This window comes from Geotrypetes seraphini, chromosome 3, assembly GCF_902459505.1.
Source record: "Geotrypetes seraphini chromosome 3, aGeoSer1.1, whole genome shotgun sequence".
Taxonomy (NCBI): domain Eukaryota; kingdom Metazoa; phylum Chordata; class Amphibia; order Gymnophiona; family Dermophiidae; genus Geotrypetes; species Geotrypetes seraphini.
The window spans coordinates 20629170-20646222 of NC_047086.1; the positions used below are offsets into that span (position 1 = coordinate 20629170).

At 46.1% G+C, this 17053-nt stretch overlaps 1 protein-coding gene across 2 annotated transcripts in view; it reads right to left on the reverse strand.

Moving 5' to 3' along the window:
• The window catches only part of MCHR2 (melanin concentrating hormone receptor 2), a 236727-nt gene extending 222177 nt beyond the window's left edge, over nucleotides 1-14550 (reverse strand). For both annotated transcript variants that reach the window (XM_033939996.1, XM_033939994.1), the window contains exon 1: nucleotides 14164-14550. The gene's annotated coding sequence lies outside the window, so the exon portion shown is untranslated. The remainder of the gene's footprint in view (nucleotides 1-14163) is intronic.
• Between the last annotated feature and the right edge of the window lie 2503 nt (nucleotides 14551-17053).

Genomic DNA, 17053 nt, shown 5'->3' on the forward strand with positions numbered 1-17053 from the left:
AAAATGGTAAAACCAGAGGACATAATTTGAGGTTGAGGGGTGGTAGATTCAGGGGCAATGTTAGGAAATTCTACTTTACGGAGAGGGTGGTGGATGCCTGGAATGTGCTCCCGAGAGAGGTGGTGGAGAGTAAAACTGTGACTGAGTTCAAAGAAGCGTGGGATGAACACAGAGGATCTAGAATCTGAAAATAATATTAAATATTGAACTAGGCCAGTTACTGGGCAGACTTGTACGGTCTGTGTCTGTGCATGGCCGTTTGGAGGAGGATGGGCAGGGGAGGGCTTCAATGGCTGGGAGGGTGTAGATGGGCTGGAGTAAGTCTTAACAGAGATTTCGGCAGTTGGAACCCAAGCACAGTACCGGGTAAAGCTTTGGATTCTCGCCCAGAAATAGCTAAGAAGAAAAAAAAAAAAAATTTAAATTGAATCAGGTTGGGCAGACTGGATGGACCATTCGGGTCTTTATCTGCCGTCATCTACTATGTTACTATGTAATCTCTCAGTCTCAGCTGTATGTCTATTTAATTGCAGTATTTACAGAGGTGCCCCTACGGCTGGAACTCGTGCAACGTCAAGGAAGAAAAGGAATCCGTCGGCCCTCGCATTTTGTTCATGAAATGCTGCCTTTCAGGTAGAGCTCCTTCGCCCCGAATGAAGCTGTTTAGCTACCGATTTCTTTGCTCTATTCAGAGGCCAATCGAATATTACCTACTGCCTTACTGTTTTCCGCTTTTTTTTCTGGTTTTCAGTGTTTCTACAGAATCTGCAACTGCACCCCTCTCCTCTCAACATAAGAACATAAGAGTTGCCGCTGCTGGGTCAAACCAGTGGTCCATATGCCCAGCAGTCCGCTCACGTGGCGGCCCCCAGGTCAAAAACTAGTGTTCTAAATGAGACCAGCCTCACCTGCGTACGTTCCAGTTTAGCAGGAACTTGTCCAACTTTATCTTGAAACCCTGAAGGGTGTTTTCCCCTATAACAGACTCCGGAAGAGCGTTCCAGTTTTCTACCACTCTCTGGGTGAAGAAGAACTTCCTTACGTTTGTACGGAATCTATCCCCTTTTAACTTTAGAGAGTGTCCTCTCGTTCTCTCTACCTTGGAGAGAGTGAACAACCTGTCCTTATCTACTAAGTCTATTCCCTTCAGTACCTTCAATGTTTCGATCAAGTCCCCTCTTTTCAAGGGAGAAGAGGCCCAATTTCTCTAATCTCTCACTATACGGCAACTCCTCCAGCCCCTTAACCATTTTAGTCGCCCTTCTCTGGACCCTTTTGAGTAGTACCGTGTCCTTCTTCATGTGCAGTGGCCAGTGCTGTACGCAGTACTCCAGATGAGGGCGCAACATGGCCCGGTACAGTGGCATGATAACCCTCTCCGATCTGTTCATGATCCCCTTCTTAATCATTCCTATAAGAACCACCTCTCACTCCATCCATCCCTCAGGGCCGGTTCAACCATGAGGCATGACTAGGCAGTTGCCTAGGGCAGCAGCCTCCATGGGGTGTGGGAAAAAGCAGCAGCAATCAAGGCAAAACAATAGATCCTGATAGCCAAATTCAAAAGAATCGCCAGCACATTCCTTTACTCGCAGGGAAAGCAGGACACAAAGGCCCGGATTCTGTACACGGCGCCATTTTGGGCTAGAACCTCACCTGGTTAAGCCAGCCCTGCATATATAGAATTGGGCCCTAGATGCCTAAAGTTAGGCCAGCCTTTTTTCTGACCTAACTTTAGGCACTTGTTTAAGACTAAATACGGTATATCCACCAACCGATTAAGTGCTGGTTCTGTTCAAGCTCTGGCCCCAGACTGCACCTAACCTAGCTGGTTAGGGAATGGCCTAATAGATGAGACAGATAGTCATCTGCACGACCCAGTTGAGTCCTACTGAATATCCATGGCCAGCCAGTTCGGTGGGGTTTTACCAGGCAGGAGCCTCTCTTGCCTGGTTAAACCCTTTTGAATATCGCCCTCTACATCTGTGTTAAGTCGAAATATTTCACGAGAAGAAACTCTACCCTTTTCATACTGTACATTAACCAAAAACACTTCCAGCATATCTGTCAGACACTCTGCTCTGCTCTGACAAAGTTTGCTTTGAGGTCTCAATCCTTGCAAATTCTCACTCAATCCACAGCTCTTGGAACACGTACCTCTGACCTTCCACATGGCAGATAATCGATGAAGTCAGAGGTGGCCTCTCTGAAGAGGCATGAACATTTGTTTTTAAAATGAAGTGGGGAGTGTGTGGCGCAGTGGTTAAAGCTACAGCCTCAGCACCCTGGGGCTGTGGGTTCAAACCCACGCTGTTCCTTGTGACCCTGGGCAAGTCACTTAATCTCCCCCATTGCCCTAAGTACATTAGGTAGATTGTGAGCCCACAATGCTTGAATACCTGAATAAATCCGTGTAAACCGTTCTGAGCTCCCCTGAGAGAATGGTATAGAAAATTGAATAAATAAATAGTGTGAAAGGTTTCAGCCTCTGATAAGCAGAGCTGGTATTGTGACATCATAACGCCTCATTCCACCAATGCCTAAGAGCCAACCTCATCAGTGATGTCACAATGGCTCGATTGCCCTATACTTGGCTCACTTTTACTACGTTTTGATTTCTAGAGTGGTGCAGTGGTTAAAGCTACAGCCTCAGTACCTGGGATTGTGGGTTCAAACCCACGCTGCACCTTGTGACCCTGGGCAAGTCACTTAATCCCCCCATTGCCCCTGGTACATTAGACAGATTGTGAGTCCACTCGGACTGACAGGGAAAATGCTGGAGTACTTGAATAAACAAATAGCATGAAAAGCTTCAGCCTCTGATAACCAGAGCTGCTATTGTGACATCATAATGCCTCATTCCACCAATAAGAGCCAACCTCATCAGTGATGTCACAATGGCTGGATTGTTCTTTATTTGGCTCACTTTTACTACATTTTGATTTCTAGAGTGGTGCAGTGGTTAAAGCTACAGCCTCAGCACCTGGGATTGTGGGTTCAAACCCACGCTGCACCTTGTGACCCTGGGCAAGTCACTTAATCCCCCCCATTGCCCCGGGGACATTAGATCGATTGTGAGCCCACCGGGACAGAGAGGGAAAAATACTTGAGTACCGGAATAAATTCAGGCAAACCGTTCTGAGCTCCCTTTGGAGAACGGTATAGAAAATTGAATTAAATAAATAAATAATAAAGTGCCTCTCTCTTCCGAACCTCAGATTCAGCGTGCAGAGTGAGAGCACGTGTCCTGTGAAACTGTTGCACCACATACAGTAGCGTAGTAAGAGGGGTGGGGGGAGCACGGTCTTCCTCATGGCGCTGAAGTCCCTCCTTCTCTCCGCCCCCCACTACCCGCTCCTCCCCCCCTGACGCCTGTGTGCCCCTTCCCTTCACCCCATACCTCTTCAACCTGCTGCTCACGTCGGCTTTGGCGCTTTCTCCGACGTCATTTTCCAGCAGAGGTGGTTGAGACGAGGACTCTACTTGAATTCAAGAAAGAATGAAACTAATGCATGAAAATGAATGCATCTCAATGGCCACGAATTTGGCCTTGGAGGATGAGATGTACGGTGTCGGCATCTATGAGGCAAACTTGGTTTTTTTCTGTTGCAAAGAGCGTTGTGGACCCCCTGTTCGGTTACAAAAATTGGATAGTTCTTTGTCTAATAGATGTTGGCACTGCCATCTAGAAGCAGGAACTTTATTTAGATCATTTACTGTTTCATTGCCCATTTATTATGAATTTTTGGAAATCAATTTGGAACCAAATTAATAATTTATTTGATAACCCAGTGGCATTATCCTATGATACGGTGATATTTGGTATGGAAATGAGAGCAAAAAGTCAGATTTCTGCTAACAATACGTTATTACTTATAATGACTGGGATTGCCATTCAGCAAATTACATATAATTGGAAGGATTGGAGGAGATTAAATTATAACTTTTGGTGGAATTCTTTATGCCCTATCTATAAAATGGAAAGATTTATTGCATTACAACGTGGATATTTTAAGAAATTTCAGGATGTGTGGAAACCATTAACAAAGTATTGTAAGGATTAATTGAAATTGTTTCCCTTATATTTATCAATTTAAGGTGTAGGGAGGGGGGAATATTATTATTATATGTTTTATATGATAATGGAATATATGGGTGGGAGGGATGGAAAAGGGGAAGGGATAAAAATCTATTTAATGTATCAATGATTGTTTGTAAGTGATGAATTTATTGTTAATGTGAATGAATATTTTTAACACTTAATGTAATCTTGAAAATGAATAAAGAATATTTAAAAAAAAAGAAAAAATGAAACAAGCACAGAGAATCTTGAAAAGAGAGGGAAGGATTGAGGGAACGGTACCGTTTAGGGGGAGGAAGAACTTATGTGCACGCCAGAAGAGCGGGACTTGTACGGGATTGTGTGTGATAATCTTAAGGTGGCCAAACCGTTTGAAAAGGTGACGGTGAAAGTTAGAAGGATACTAGGTTGCACAGGGAGAGGTATGGCCAGTAGGAAAAAGGAGGTATTGATACCCCTATACAAGACTTTAGTGAGACCTCATTTAGAATATTGGGTACAATTCTGGAGGCCGCACCTTCAAAAAGATATAAAAAGGATGGAGTCGGTCAAGAAGAAGGCTACTGAAATGGTTGGTGATCTTTCTCATAAGACTTAAAGACCTCAATATATGTACTTTGGAGGAAAGGGAGAGGGGAGATGTGATAGAGATGTAAATGCGCATGAACCAAGGGTCATTTGAAAGAAAGCTGTGGAATGAGAGGGTATAGGATGAAATTAAGGGGTGATAGACTCAGGGTTAATCTAAGAAATACTTTTTTACAGAAGGGGTGGTAGATACACAGAATAGTCTCTCAGTAGAGGTGGTGGAGACAAAGACTGTGTCCGAATTCAAGAAAGCATGGGACAGGCACTTGAGATCTCCTAGGGCAAGGGTAGGCAATTCCGGTCCTCGAGAGCCGGAGCCAGGTCAGGTCTTCAGGATATCCACAATGAATATGTATGAGATGGACTTGCATGCACTGCCTCCTTGAGATGCAAATCTATTTCATGCATATTTGTTGTGGATATCCTGAAAACCTGACCTGGCTCCGGCTCTCGAGGACCGGAATTGCATACCCCTGTCCTAGGGAAAGGAAGAGATAGTGGATGCTGCAGATGGGCAGACTGGATGGGCCATTTGCCATCATGTTTCTATGTTTCTATAAGGTCTGTTCTCTCTTAGGCAGTAACACTTTGGTCTCTACCAAATGGATAATTTATCTAATACCTTTTGGTTTTGTTTGGGTTGTTGTTTTTTTTTCATGATAAATGCTTGACAAGAACTTATTGCCTTGAATTTAACCAACAATCTTCGTCTCCTGGTCTGCCATTCTTTTCAGAGGCTCTGATATAGAGTTTGGGATTGACGCTTTTTCCTTGGAGGTATTTTACTTTTGAATATTGTGCTAGATAGAATCATTATAAAAGCAATCATCGAGAGCGTAAGACTGCCATCTACTGGATATTTTCTGTATCCCTGAGGCAGGCTTCAATGCCGAAACACAAACTGTGTCGGGTCTGCAACAAGAGATTGAACTCAATATTGATAGACTGTTTTGTTGACTTTTTAATAAATATTTATTCACTTCTTTTCTCTCTGGTTGATGTGTCCAGGTCCATTCCCACTCCATCATTGTCGGTTAGTCCCTCATGGAGTTTGTTTCCTTGCTTTTTTGCTCTGTATTTTGCCTAAATTTAACCACCTATCTATTTATCTCAACTTAGGGCTCCTTTTACAAAGGTGCATTAGGGCCTTAAGGCACGGAATAGCGCAAGCTAAAATGCCCCCCGTGCTAGCCGCTACCGCAGGCGGTAGTTTTTCGGGTTGCGCACGCTAAAAACGCCAGCGCAGCTTTGTAAAAGGAGCCCTAACTCTTGTCCCCGTTTATATTTTGGCGGCTGGCCCCTCAGTTACACGATTAGCCATAATGTAGAAAAGCATTAACATTCTCTATATCAGTGATTCCCAACCCTGTCCTGGAGGAACACCAGGCCAATCGGGTTTTCAGGCTAGCCCTAATGAATATGCATGAGAGAGATTTGCATATGATGGAAGTGATAGGCATGCAAATTTGCTTCATGCATATTCATTAGGGCTAGCCTGAAAACCCAATTGGCCTGGTGTTCCTCCAGGACAGGATTGGGAACCACTCCTCTATGTTATCTGAAGATGCCTTCAACAGGGGTCCTAGCAAATGAAGATAAAAATAACTGAAAGTGGACATGAACAAATTTGGAAATATTCAAATATTTAAAGATGATATTCATGAAGACAAACACAATACAGTGTGGGTCAGGAGAAATAGTGCGATACTTTCAGGGGTTTCCTTGCTATTTAAGAGCTCTGTACAACAATCATAAGAAAAACATGATAAATGTTAGTGTAATATGAATAATATCATACTAGCATGGAAGAACTTTCAAATAATGGAGATATAATATGATGGCAGTGTAATACCAATCGAAGACCACAAAAGAAAATCCAACACAATCTACAGTGAGGATGAGACAGCCCAAGCAAAAACGAAACTGCAGACAAGCGGATGCTAGGGTCCACCTTGGGGGTTAGTGCCCAAGAAAAGGATCTGGGTGTCATCGTAGACAATACGATAAAACCTTCCACCCAATGTGCGGCGGCAGCCAAAAAAGCAAATTATTAAAAAGGGATGGTTAACAAGACTAAGAATGTCATAATGTCCTTGTATCGCTCCATGGTGCGACCTCATCTGGAGTATTGCGTTCAATTCTGGTCTCCTTATCTCAAGAAAGATATAGAGGTGCTAGAAAAGGTTCAAAGAAGAGCGACCAAGATGGTAAAGGGGATGGAACTCCTCTCGTATGAGGAAAGACTAAAACAGTTAGGGTTCTTCAGCTGAAGGGAGATATGATTGAAGTCTACAAAATCCTGAGTGGGCTTAATGGACTATTGGTCTGACCCAGTAAGGCTATTCTTATGTTCTTATGATGTGCATATAGGCATTTGAGTGGCTGTAACTGGGCAGAGGAGAATTAGGGGTTGGGTTATACCTGTGTACTTCATATATCGCAATTACAGGCCCTGATTTTATAACAGATGTCTAAAGTTAGGTGCATACAGTTGTGTAGTAAGTGGAGTGGGGGAGGGGTGCCATGCAGCTGGGGAATTTTAGGAAAGTTCAGGATATTTGGGAACCATTAACAAAATATTGTAATGAATGAATATCATTTTTTCCCCTTAAATATGCACATCCAAGGTGGGGGGAGAAGGGGGTGTGTGTGTGTGGGGGGGGGGTATTTTGCTTTTCTTATAAGTGCAAATAATGTGGAAAGGGGAGGGTTATTATATGTCTTCTTATGTTTGATGAAAGTCATTGTACATGGGGGAGGGAGGGTTATGGGATCTGAATTAAATTTTAATAGGATATTAAGTGATATATTTAGATATAAATTGATGTTCTATGATATTGCACTTATTGTAAGTTTTAAAAATGAATAAAGAATATTAAAAAAAAATAATAATTAAAAAAAGGAGTGGGGGAGTGCGGTCTTTTCTAATGGCGCAGCACACCTTCTCCTCTCCACCCTCCCCCGCTCCTCTTCTTGCCGCGTGCGTGCCGCTTGCCTTTCCCCGTACCTTTTTTACTTCCCCAGCGTGAGGACCCGTGCCCAGGAAGTGACATCAAAGGGTGAGCCGACCCTAACGTGGGCACGCTGCTCACGCTGGAAAAGTTAGAAAGGTACGGAGAAAGGGAAGGGGGTCTAGGGGGGGCCTCGATCTGGGTGCATAACCAATCTAGGTGCCTAACAACTATTCAATTAGACTTAATCGGCACCTTTAATTGAAAATCACCGTTAAATAGTGATGAAAAACAATTAACTAGATTGTAGGCGCCTACCAGAAAGTAGGCGAGGTTAGGCGTAGATCGTGCGCAGATCTTGGGCATGTTATGCATCTAGGCGTCTAAATCGGATTTACTGTAGACAACCCTGGCATAAATAGGGGTGTCTAAAGTTTTGACGCCTACTGGCAGCTAAGGCCAATATAGGCGCCGTTAGCCATGATTCCAGAAATGGCACCTAGCTCAGGATTGACAACCGCTAAGTGCTGCGTCGCTCGGTGCCTATGTTATAGGTGTGTCCTCCTTGGGCGCCGGCACCCCTTCTCCTCTCTGTATCCCCTGCTCCTACCCACTCCTCCCCTGCTACGCCTGCGCCTTCACTTCCCCCCCCCATACCTCTTTCTCTTCGCCGGCCCGAGCGGCAACTCTACCTACTGCTTATGCCAGCGGTCGGCTCTCCGTCTGACATCGCTTCTGGGTCCCGCACTTAGGAAGTGACACCAGAAGGAGAACCGAGGCAGGCAGCAAGTTGGCGACACCGCTCGTGACAAGGAAGTTAAAAGAGGTGCAGAGTAGGGAAGGGGTGCGCGTGGCGGGGGTGGGGTAGGGAAGGAGCGGGGGCATAGAAGAGGGTGAGGGAGGGGCCCCTCTCATCTTCGCCACTGCCTGGGACATCCCCGTCTGACTGATTAAAAGCTGGATGCCAGGAAACTGGTTATAGCAGCAAAAGAGGAAAAACGTCAGGATAGAATTGATTATAAAGGCGTCAGTCCCAAGTGATTACTCAACGAAACGTGACGAGAGGGAAGACCCCGAAGTACCCAGAAATGAAGTCCGAGACCAGGAAAATGTGGCAGAAAAATCTACTATAATAAACCCTAAGCGCGCATGCACACTCTTACCAGCGTGTTCCGTGATCCCTGATCTGTAGGTCCGTGGCCGGCAAGAGTGCGCATGCGCACTAGAAGACACCAGGATTCCTCCTCCCAAGCACCAGCCACGCTGACTGGCTTCGGCCCCACGGGCCTCTCATGGAGCCCACCTTCCTGCCCAGCATGGATGGTGGCAGCGGCAGCAGTGCCGGGAGCGAGCCAGTACCAGGGCGACTTGAGGCGGCTGTCGGATTGAGGCGCGCGTGTTGGCTGTCGGCACGTGCAGGCCGCGGCATCTTGAGGCGGCTGTCGGTGCGTGCGGGCAGTTGAGCTGTGGCGAAGTCGGATGCTGGACAGGGGGAGCATGAAAGAGGTGCTGCTGGACAGGGGGGAGATAAAAGGAAGGGAGAAGGGCTACTGAAGGACGGGGGGGGGGGAGCAGGCAAGGGGTGGTGGTGGACAGCCGAGGAAAGAGAGAGACAGAAAGACAGACAGCGGGAGGGAGAGAGACAGAAAAAAAAGACAGACAGACTTATATTCTAGCACCCGTTAATGTTAGGGGGAATAAGACTAGTACAATAAATATTTCCCTTTAGGTGCCGGGCTTGATCGAAAAAAAACCCTTTCAGGTGTACCTGGATAAGTTGTCTCTACTGCTACATCTTATGAACTCCAGAAAGATGCTCTTTTTTGGCATAACAGCAGTCCATTTGAGAGACTGAGATCAAACTCCAGATGCCCTGGCTCAGGAGTGAGATTCATTCCTAACCCATTTGGAGAAATTGCCTCCTTGGAAATGCTCACATTTACGACACTTATGGAGCCCGTACAAATTTGTGTACGGGGGGCGGGAGTGTTCCCGCTAAGCTGCGCTGGGGTGCGCTGGCGCACAAAATATTACCTCGCAGCGCACAAGTTTCTCGTCACAGCGCACACAGTGTAGAGCACAGTTCTTCAACCGCCGGTCCGCAAACAAAATCTTGCCGGTCCGCGAAGGATTCGGTCCCCGCCGCAACGAAAGGCCGGCGTCAGCTGACTTGCAACTTCCTGTTGTAGTCGCTGTGCCGGGACTCCTGCCTTCGCCGGGACTCCTGCCTTCCACCGCGTTTGCCTCCTGCCTTGTCTCCGCACCTCCAGACCAGCAGCGGCAGCTGTGTATGCTTTTAACTTCGGCACAGAGCTGCCCCTAATCAATAGTTTAGCGCGGTTTCATAAGGCAGCCTCGGGGCCTTTGCTAGGCCGGCCCACATCGCATCATCGAAGTGGGCCGGCTATCAAAGGCCCCGAGGCTGCCTCATGAAACCGCGCTAAACTATTGATTAGGGGCAGCTCTGTGCCGAAGTTAAAAGCATACAGAGCTGCCGCTGCTGGTCTGAACTCTTGGGCCGCTGAAGGAGGGCAAAAAGCAGCTGTCCTGGAGGTTTCCCTTCCTCTCGCCTTTACAGGTTCCTTTTTTCCACCTTTTTTTTTTCCTTCAAACGGCAATGGGCCCCAGCATCGACATCAATCAAGTAAGTTCCACTGTCAATCAAGCGGTTCTGCTCGGCCAAAGCTTCCCCTGTGACATGAGCCACCCTCAGGGGAAAGAAAGTGACCCACAAAGGTGAGGGGAAGGGGGGCAGATGATGGAAGTTGGGGGGGGGGGAGAGAGAGAGAGAGAGAGAAGGGGCAGATGATGGAATGGAGGAGATGAGAGAGAGAGAGAAGGGGACAGATGATGGAAGTGAGAAGAAGGGAGAGAGAGCAGAAGGCAGATGGATGTCAGTTGAGAAGGGAGAGCAGATGCTGAATGGAAGTGGGGAAAGAACACATACTGGATGGAAGGAGGAGATAAATAAAGGGGGAAGAAAATAGTAAGATAATGGAGGGGTGAGGGAAAGGGGTGACAAGCTGTGTGTAGACACAGTGAAAAGAGGGAAACGGGACTAAATAGTAAGAAAGAATTTAATTTAGATGGAGGCAGAAAATAGAGAAGGAAGACCAGAGAAGAAAAGGGAAGAGAGAGCAGAGAATGATCAGATCTGAGTGGAGGAAATGAGAAGAGAGATATGCTAAAAACCACAGGGGGGAGGGAAGGATAGAGATGCAGTTATTTTGAAGCTACACTGTTAAGTTAATATGCTGTTGGTAGAGTTGCAGTGGCATCCTAAACATATTTCTGGCAAGCCAACTGTATATGGTGACATTATTAGAAGATGACTGTGTGAAACTTTAGGGAACTTGGATGCCAATCAGTTTTTGGAAGCCAAAGGAAAACATACATTTTTTGTATGCTATACTGTATGTTTGGCTCGTTTCTACTTCAGTTTTGTTCTTGCCTTTTCGTTTTGTCTTCCTTCCACCATCTCTTATCTGCCTTCCTTATCATCCTTTTCAATGTGATTTGGCAGCTCCTGTCAATCATAGGCTGGCTGTGCAAGATTGCTAATTCTAGATGCCTGGGTGACCTAATGCCTGTGCATGTGATTTTCTGTTTTTGTGTTTAAAACATTTTGCTGAAAGCACAACAGTGCAAAAGAGTAAAACAGATTTTATGCTGTTTATTCTAGGAATAAGCAGTGGGCTTTCCTAAGTCCATCTTAATAATGTCATGCAGATTTTTTAAGAAAATTATCCAAATCTTTTTTTAATTACATGTTGAATGAAAAATATTTTCCCAGGTTTGTTTTAAATCTACTACTTAAAAGCTTTATTGCATGCCCCTTTACTCCTAGTATATATTTATTTTTATTTTTTATTTTTTAGTATATATATATTTATCTTTTGGCATGGCCCATCAGTTATAGCATTTGCTACATGATGGGCCATGCCAAAAGATAAATGTAGCATTTGCTACATGAATTGATTTTTTGTCACGTATGGTTAAGGGGCTGGAGGAGTTGCCGTACAGCGAAAGATTAGAGAAACTGGGCCTCTTCTCCCTTGAGCAGAGGAGATTGAGAGGGGACATGATAGAAACATTCAAGGTACTGAAGGGAATAGACTTAGTAGCTAAGGCAGGGAGAACGAGAGGGCACTCTCTAAAGTTGAAAGGGGATAGATTCCATACAAACGTAAGGAAGTTCTGTGGTAGAAAGCAACATATTTATTTGGCTCATAACTTGCTGGCGCCCGATATTTTTAGCTCACAGTGAAAAAAGTTTGCTCACAACACCCGCCCGCTTAGAGGGAACACTGCCGGTCTGGGCGATTTTTTTCATAAAGGCACAGGAATGCTTATGCTGTTTTTATAACATAGACCCCTCTTTGCTAACCTAATCTAATAAGATTTTTATATCCCCAAAACGGTTTACAATAATCAAGTCTCAATGACAGCCCCAAATCAAAACGACAACCGTGATGATGCGGATGTTAAAATCAAATTAAACAGCTCTGAAAGGAGTCAGTTACTTTCAAGACTCTTGTGAAATAGTTGGTAGGAAGAATTTGACCTCACCGCTAAAGGAAGTGGAAACTCTTGGGTAATTTAATTTTATCATTACATATTATGTCCTATGTTATGTTACTAATAAAAGTAGAACGGATGGGAGAATTTTGATTAATATATGTGTTACCTGTACAGTTAATAGTGCAATGTATGTAGTAATTGTTGCTCTTTTTTTGTGTATTGCACTGTTTTAGTTTGAAAATCAATAAAGATTAAAAAAAAAAAAAAAAAAGAAACAGCTTGATAAACAAAAGCAGCCTCAAATATGTCCTTATATTTTATTCCTATACAAGATGGGCACATCAGAGTGAAAAAAATATGTGATCTTAGCATTCCTTCTCCAGAAGAGGTTTGGACCAATTCAATCCCATCCTCTGGGGCTTCACCCTGAAATATCTTCAATAATAAACAAACTAATTGGCGCCAACCAGTGGTGTCACGTGTTCAAATCGTGAACTCTTTGAAAGCTAATGGCGTTGATGTATTTTTGTAAAAAGTTGCGGTTTTTTTGTTGACAGCTTAGATCCCATTCCGGACTAAAACTATAAATTAGCCTAATCCAAGTGCGAAATGAAAAACGCGGGTGCTTTTCCGAATCAAACCAGAAGCGCCGACAGCAACGCGCGCCATCCATCGCCCCCGCTCCCTAATCGCCCCCTACTGGTCGTCTCTGTGCACAGCGCAAGAATTTGAACTAGGACGAGGCAGGCCGGTGTCAAGATCCAGCTTTTACCGCTTCAACTGTTTGATCTCAGGAGGTCTTTTAACAATAAAAAAAAAAAAAGTGGAAATTTAACTCTTGTGAATAAAAGAGAGCAGGGGAGCTGAGAGAAATCAGAACAAACAAAATTCCACAAACAAGAAATAAATAGTTTCTACTCCCCCCCTCCCCCATTAACTACAAAAGCTGTCAATTCAAGAACTAGATCTGCCCTACCTGCATGACTTAAAACTTAGCTAGGGGGGAAAAAGGATAACAAAAAGGGGAGTGAGGGGAGTCTTTAACAAAGACATAAACCGAGACAGACAAGGGAGCTGTGACTGGATTTTGCAAACAAGAATCCAAAGCTAAGACCCGAGAGGCAGAGCAGAGCACAGCACGCAGCGGGAGCTCCCCCGCAGCAGCCACCTCAGCCTCCCTGCACGGGAGGGGGGGGGGGAAGGGGCAGAATCTGTTTTTTAGAGCCAGGAAACAGCAATCTGCTCATGAAAAGGAGAATAAATGCCAGGAGAGGAGCAAACAAGCGCATGGGGCCACAGCTGGTTGCAATCCTGTTCAGAGATAAGGTAGAATTCACCATCTCCTTGGCCGTCCTGTGACAAGACGTCTAAGTAAAGCTGGCATTAGTGCCCTCCGACTGGATTTTGGCCATTTATAAAGGTCGCTTTAGAGCAGGGGGGGGGGGGATCAGAACCTCTCCCACTGAAACCAGTCCGCGTCATGGCCCCCAATCACTGGGTCTGGCCGGAGCCCCTTTGACAGCTGCACCCCGAAACCCATGCCACTCGTGCGATCCGAGAGGAAAGGGAGACCAGTTCGGCCCTGGTAGTGCTGCATTTGACCCTGGCATTCACCTGGCTCCATGAAGCAAAGCCCTTCTGCCACCCTGGCAGGGGGCACAAGAACCCGAGCCAGAGAAAAGCTTAATGTCACCGGGGGGGGGGGGAGAAGGGAGTGACTCCCAGGGGTGGCAGCTGGCGTCCCAGCACCACCTGCTAATCGCTCGCAGCTCAGATGCCAGGGGGAGAATAATCTCCACAAGCCGCAGGACCTGGTTTGTGAATCTTGCCCCCCCCCCCCAACCCTTCAGTTATTTCTAGCCTTTTCCCTTAAAAACAAGAGCCCCCACAAATTGCACGGTTGGCATGCAAGCCCAAAGTTCCCTACAAGGACAAACGTTGCACGGGCAGGTTGGCATTGCCACCCCAACCTTAAACAGTGCCCCATAGCCATGCTGCCCCCCTCTTGGGTTGTATACTTACTTTCCAGAGACATATAGGACCAGGAAACTTGCACCGCTCTTTGGAGCCCAGCAGTCTTTACCAGAGGGAAGAAATCGTTGCCCAAACGCATTGGGGGGGGGGGGGGGACAGGGTTTAAAAAAAACAACAACAACCCCAGAAATCCGATCGGACCCGCTCGCCAAAGAAAAGTGAACTTGTCTCGGGAGAACGCCGCCCGATTAGACGCCTAGTCCAGCGGTTGCCCGCAGATCAGAGGCGGGGGGCGGGGTCACACAGCTGGCCCGTCCTCTGCGCCACAGCTGGATGCCGGGGACTGGCCGAGTGAGCGGCCGCTGCCGGTGGTTTTAGGGCTGCCGGGAGGCGTTTCCTGACTTCGGCGGAGACACAGGCAGGGGAGAGAGAGGGGTGGGGGAGGGGGAGATAGGAAACGATGAATGAACGAGAGAATGATGGGCAGTTGGATGATACAGAGCAAAGGAGGAGGAGGGGGGGTGACAGAAAGATTGGAAGGGTAACCAGGACCAGAGCGAAAGATTTGAATTATGAAGAGAGAGGGAGAGAAAAAAAAAAAAGGACAGAATAGGGATGGAAAGCAACGTGCTCTCAGGTTGGCTCCTTTCCCAGTGGAGAGGGTAGTGGATGGGAAGGGGGTAAAACACGGACCGACGGACTTCCCGGATCTAAAACCGCACGTCCTTAAAAATCTGAAGTCCGTGTCCCTGCCACATGTAGTTTCTGTCTCTTACAGACCTCGATGACATTGTAGCGCTGACGGATCCGTCTCAGCATAGGGAGGGAAAAAAGTATTAGGATCCGTCAGCGCTACAATGTCATGGAGCAGGGGTCCCCAAAGTCCCTCCTTGAGGGCCGCAATCCAGTCGAGTTTTCAGGATTTCCCCAATGAATATGCATTGAAAGCAGTGCATGCGCATAGATCTCATGCATAGTCATTGGGGAAATCCTGAAAACCCGACTGGATTCCAGCCCTCGCGGACCGGAGTTTCCCATGTCTGGTATAGACACAGAGTAGGACAGGGATCTCAAAGCCCCTCCTTGAGGGCCGCAATCCAGTTGGGTTTTCAGGATTTCCCCAATGAATATGAATTGAAAGCAGTGCATGCGCATAGATCTCATGCATAGTCATTGGGGAAATCCTGAAAACCCAACTGGATTCGAGCCCTCGAGGACCGGAGTTTCCCATGCCTGGTATAGACACAGAGTAGGACAGGGATCTCAAAGCCCCTCCTTGAGAGCTGCAATCCAGTTGGGTTTTAAGGATTTCCCCAATGAATTGAAAGCAGTGCATGCAAATAGATCTCATGCATTGAAAGCAGTGCATGCAAATAGATCTCATGCATATTCATTGGGGAAATCCTGAAAACCCGACTAGATTCGGCCCTCAAGGAGGGACTTTGGGGATCCCTGTCATAGAGGTCTGTCAGAGCCAGAGACTACCGTTGTGGGGATGGGAGAGCTTGGCCGTCCAGGAAAGACGTCTCCGGGCTTTGGTGCAGGTTGGAATTGGGGTTTGACACGTTGCAGCGGTCAGAGCTGAGGCACAGTGTGTAAGCCAGGGGTCTCAAAGTCCCTCTTTGAGGGCCGCAATCCAGTCGGGTTTTCAGGATTTCCCCAATGAATATGCATGAGATCAATGTGCATGCACTGCTTTCAATGCATATTCATTGGGGAAATCCTGAAAACCCGACTGGATTGCGGCCCTCAAGGAGGGACTTTGAGATCCCTGGTGTAAGCGGAGCCTGTAAAAACAGTGCACGTAGCGAAAGGAGGAAGGGCGCAAATATAGCCAGTTTCTGTAAGTCTGTTATTAATTCGATCACATACAGATGGATTTTGTTCTCTTGTGCATTGTTAATGCTTTTGAAATAAAGGCTTTCGCTCTTAAGGAAACATCTCATTCATTCATTTCTTTGCAGTTAATTTTTTATTTTTTTAAGAAATCCTTGTTGGATTTTGCATGGAGAAAACATCACTTTCTGAACTGTAAATATTTTAATCACAATATTCCCCAGTCCTGTAGTTAATATACCACTTGTATGTATTTTTATTGAATTTATATTGCTAAAGCAGTCATTAGCGGTTATTTTTAAGATCTACTATAACCCTATATAACTTGCCCCTCTCTAGAAAAGGCTGCAGACCAGGGAGGGCAATGTGGCAAATTTATTTCCATTTTCATGGCTTTTTTTTTTTTTTAAATGAGCAGGAATGAATCAGCCCAAACAGTTCTGCGGCTTTTAATTGAAATATCCTCAGACATTGTAGCAGACACACCTATTTCTGGCGATCTGTCTTCCCATCCCTGAATAACTTACACTGACTACTTATTCTGGCAAGCCTCTGGTTCCTCGGGCGCGGGAAAGACATTTTAGCGTTGACGGATCCTAATACTTTTCCCTACCTATGCTGAGACGGATCCGTCAGAGCTAAATTATCATAGAGGTCTGTCAGAGCCAGAGACTAGAAGTGGCACGGACCTCAGATTTTTAAGGACGTGCAGTTTTAGATCCGCGAGGTCCGTCAGGTCCACGTTTTACCCCTTCCCGGTAGTGAATAAGTCTTGCTGGGGAGAGGAGGGGGCGTAATGGGCTGTGTGTGGGAATGATACAGTGGGTGTTTGTGGGTGCAGGTGTGTGTCTGGGGGATGAAGAATTAGGGAGATATGTCAGGTGTTTATGTGTGTGTCACTCATGTATATTGGGGGGTGTCATAAGAACATAAGAACAGCCTTACTGGGTCAGACCAATGGTCCATCAAGGCCAGTAGCCCCTTCTCACGGTGGCCAATCCAGGTCCCTAGTACCTGGCCAAAACCCAAGGAGTAGCAACATTCCATACAGAATCTCAAAGAATAGCAAGATTCTAGAATACCAGAGAGGAACAAGATTCTA